The 4568-nt window shown below is 46.5% G+C and overlaps 1 pseudogene; it reads left to right on the top strand.

Moving 5' to 3' along the window:
• The first annotated feature begins 4153 nt into the window (after positions 1-4153).
• On the top strand, positions 4154-4271 carry LOC124778783 (annotated as a pseudogene).
• Positions 4272-4568: the final 297 nt, after the last annotated feature.

The following is a 4568-nucleotide window of genomic DNA, read 5'->3' as shown; positions in this document are numbered from 1 at the left end:
AATCATCGTGTACGTGACAGAGATCAAGTTGATTTTGATGGCGGCGCTGCAAACCATCTCGACCTGAAACAAAATACATGCAAGCGCCAAGTCGACGGACGATCTAGCCTCGCGCCCCCCGTCTGCTGCCACTAAAAACCCTGTAAAAGACAATACCATGCGGTGCGAAGCGATTCATGCGGCGCCGAATGCTGAGGAGGGTGGAGCAGGTGGAGCGGAGTGCGATGGCGGCGGCCGTGAAGCAATTCCGCCTCCGATGGTCCATCCCGTGGGTGCGAAAGATATGAGGCGAGAAACAGTTGCAGTGCTTGATCCCTAGTGTGTGCGGAGCGATATTTGGCCATGTGCTGCTTGAATGTTCTGACAAAACATTCCGCTTCGCCGTCTAATTGTAGATGGCACGTTACACTAGTTAGATGCTGTATGTCATTACGTTCACAGAATGTTTCAAATTCATGTGACGTGAACTGAGGTCCATTGTCTGACACTATTACTTCAGGCAAACCTTCCAGGTAAAAAATCGATGACAATACCTGAATTGTGCTACGGGACGTTGTCGAGTTTAGGGGCACAGCAAAAGGAGACATGGTATAAGAGACAGCCACAATTAACCACTGTGTGTTCCAAACGGGTCCTACAAAGTCAATGTGCACACGTTGCCATGGCGATTGGAACTTAGGGCAAGTAGAAAACTTTTGTATCGGAGCGGACTGATCTTCCGCACTTGCGTGACACTGAAGTCATCTGTCAGCATTACCATGTTGAGCTGTCTGACGATGCATAATCTCGTATTGGTATTGAGACAACAACAAAGCCCACCTTCGCAATTTTTGGGAAGTTCGTACAAGAACCAGTTTTGTCGGATGAAACAAGGACTGCAAAGGCTTGTGATCCGTTACTAAGTAGAATTATCTGCCATAAAAATAATGGTGGAATTAGGTGACACAAAACGCAATAGCCAACGCCTCTTTTTTAATTTGTGAATAGTTACACTGAGCTATGGACAACACTTTCGATGCGAAGGCAATAGGCCTGTCTTTATCACCAATTCTGTGCGAAAGCACTGTACCGATTCCATAAGAGGAAGTGTCAACTTGCAATACAACTGGTTTTCAGGATCAAAGTGAACAACGCACCTATCAGTGAGGAATGCATCTTTAAATTTTTGAAAAGCTTCTTGGCACTCATCTGTTCAGACAGAGGGGACATTCTTGCGACGCAACCGATGCAATGGAGACGCTATGTGTGCATTTTCCGTAAAACTAATTCTGTGATATTACGAGGAACTGGCAAGTCTCGTTAGGCTAAGAAATGAGACTGAAGAGGATGTACACCTTGACTGTTTATGACATGACCAAGATACTGCATCCCAGGTTTAAAAAAAATGCACTTGTCAAGTCTACACTTTAGTCCTGCATCAGATAACACACGAAACAGGGCATGTAAATCTGCCGTATGTTCTTCAGGTGTACGACCTGCTACTACAATACTGTCCAAATAGTTTGAACAGTAAGTTTGTGCGGTCAGATGTTCCAAATACCACTGGAAAATGGCGGGTGCGGAAACACTGCCAAAAGGCAAACGCAAATATTTAAACAAGCCCAAATGAGTATTCACTACACACAATTTTTGAGATTCTTCATCGAGCTGTATGTGAAGATACGCGTCGCGCAAATCAACTATCGAATAGTAGCGTCCAGCGCCAAGTTTGTCCATGAGATCCTCTGGGCGTGGCCACGGATAGGTATCAATGACAGTTTGTGGGGTGACTGTAGGCTTTAAGTCAACACAGAGGCGAAGGCGACGTGAAGGTTTGGGAAGAAAAACCAATGGACTTGCCCATTGACTATCTGATATGGGCGCAGTAACTCTGCCATCTTGCATTAGGTTGACCAGCGACTTTGTCCCGTAACGCAATGGGAAGAGTTCTGGCTCTGCAAAATTTCTGCTGAGCATTGTCTTTCAGCGTAATATGTGCAACAAAATTGTTAGCTTTGCCTAAACCTTCAGGAAAGAGTGCCAGGAATTCTTTTAGCAAGCTAGCTACTCCGTCTTTTGCATTGAATGCAGACACTGACAACAGATTGTCCTGAATGTTAAAGCCAAAAAATTCAAGAGAATCACGTCTAAATATGTTCTCACACTCACGTGATTGTAGCACTGTAAAAGTCACTGTTCGTGTATGTCAGCGATACATGGCAGGCAATGTACATTTTCTCAGAACGGGAATAAGCTGCCAGTTGCGTGCTAGTTTTAGACAAGCGTGGAGATCATAGGTGCGGCGATTTAGCAATGTGACAGAGGCACCTGTGTCCAACTGAAATTTCAAAAGTTTCCAGAAATAAATAAATGAACAAGACGTTTCTCTGACTGACGTATTACTGAAGAAACAGCACGCTTGCTAGTTGCGAACTTTGAATATACGGCATTAATAACACGGGCCTTGAGGCGTGAGTGGGCAGAATTCTTATACTTGTTCCGTTGCAAACATACGGATTGCACATGTACTTTCCGTCTGCTAGCGTAAAGCGTAACACTGAGCTTGTCGGGAGGGGCAGTCTTGGCGTTTGTGCCGTGTATAACAGCGAGGGCAAGACTTAATTCTATTCGCCCGTGTAACCGCCGGTTTAGCGAACTGCTTATGCGGCGTGGAACGTTGTGTACTGTGCGTGGCTGGTACATGCCACCGGTGCGAAATTGAGCGATCATAACTAAAGGACTCAACCCGACAAATAGCTGGCTGCTAAAATGTATGAGCCGACAAGGCACCGGAACCGTATTGTTCTAATATTTGCACTAACTTCTGAAATGATGGATTGGACTGTTTCAAAATTTGTTCAAATGGGTCTAAGCACTATCAGACTTAACATCTCAGGTCATCAGTCCTCTAGACTTGGAACTACTTAAACCTAACTAACTTAAGGACATCACACACATCCATGCCCGAGGCAGGATTCGAACCTGCGACCGTAGCAGCAGCGCGGTTCCCGATTGAAGCGCCTAGAACAGCTCGGCCACAGCGGCCGGCTGAAAATTTGTTCTCTGATTTTGACATCAGGTACGTTGTACACGGTCGCATCACGCAACATAATATCGGATTATAAAGAACTGCAAGTACATTTCAATTTGCATTTCCTTGTCATACCCCGCAAATCTGTTACCCAGTCGCAATATGTCTGTTCTGGCCGTTTTTTGCCATTAAAGAATTGATATGTAGCTGCTATCCCATTCACTTGTTGGTCATAACAGATAGTTAACGAAGTGATTACTTGTTCGAACGACAATTCGCTTGAAGTGGCGTTAGGATGTAACTTCTGGATAAGTCTGAACACTGCACTTTATTCCGTTGATAATAGATAAGAAAGTTTTACCGTACCTGGTACATTGTGGGCGATGACGTGCGCCTCAAACTGTAAGAGCCACTCGAGCCGTTCCACTTCCTGTTCACAGAGCTGTCAAAAAGGAGGTATAGCAGCTGTAGCAGGTGGTGCTTGTTCTGTCGGGCGCGCAGCGTTGGCGAGTAGCTGCTGCACCGTGTTGAGCAGGGTAGAAATCGGGTTCGTCTGAAACTAAAAACAACTGCATTAGCTGTGTGGCATCTAACGCAAGGGCTCCCCCTCAGATCGAGTTCGGAGAGAGTTTCGTGTCGTGTGGACACAAAATTTCTCTTCGTGGACTCGGCAGCGGTTGGACACAATGCTCTTTTCTGATGAGACCCTATCAGTTTCACGTTGATAATACTGATATCCATGTGTGGACATAACGGGGATAGCTTTTACACCTAACTGTATCTTAGATCTTCTCCTTTATCAAGGCAGTTCAGTCATGTTTCGGGGTGGGAGCATGTATTGCAGCAGCACATCCTCAGTGTCAATACATGGGAGGGTAGACTGTTGTGACATATCGGGACGACATCCTTGCACACATTGTCGCTCCATTTGGTGACCATACTGGAGCGGTATTTACGCTGATGGACGACACAGCACGGTCCCATCGGCAAAATCTTGTGAACACCTTCGTAGGGAACCACAGAATCAGTCAGCTGGAATGGCCTCCATATGCTCCAGATTTCAGCTCTTCATGTGCTAAGCTAAAACAAGTGGTTTGAAATTGCCCTGTCCGAACGAAAATGTTACAGAGCATCATAGAGGCTGCCAACGGCCTTGCCGCAGTGGTAACACCGGTGCCCGCCAGATCACCGAAGTTAAGCGCTGTCGGGCTGGGCTAGCACTTGGATGGGTGACCATCCGGTCTACCGGGCGCTGTTGGCAAGTGGAGTGCACTTAGTCCTTTTGAGGCAAACTGAAGAGCTACTTGATTGAGAAGTAGCGGCTCCGGTCTCGGAAACTGACTAGTGGGTGGGAGGGTGTTGGGCTGACTACATGCTCCTCCATATCCACATTCAGTGACGCCTGTGGGCTGAGTATGACACGTCGGCCGGTCGGTACCTTTGGGCCTTCATGGCCTGTTTGGGAGGAGTTTGTTTATCATAGAGGCTGCTGTGGAGGAATCCAACAATATCCCATAGGCTTACCTGGGCAATTTAGTAAGCAGTATGTCTACCTGCA

This window comes from Schistocerca piceifrons, chromosome 2 (assembly GCF_021461385.2).
Source record: "Schistocerca piceifrons isolate TAMUIC-IGC-003096 chromosome 2, iqSchPice1.1, whole genome shotgun sequence".
Taxonomy (NCBI): Eukaryota; Metazoa; Arthropoda; class Insecta; order Orthoptera; family Acrididae; genus Schistocerca; species Schistocerca piceifrons.
Note: the sequence above shows the minus strand (reverse complement) of the source record. Positions and strands in the feature narration are given on the sequence as shown.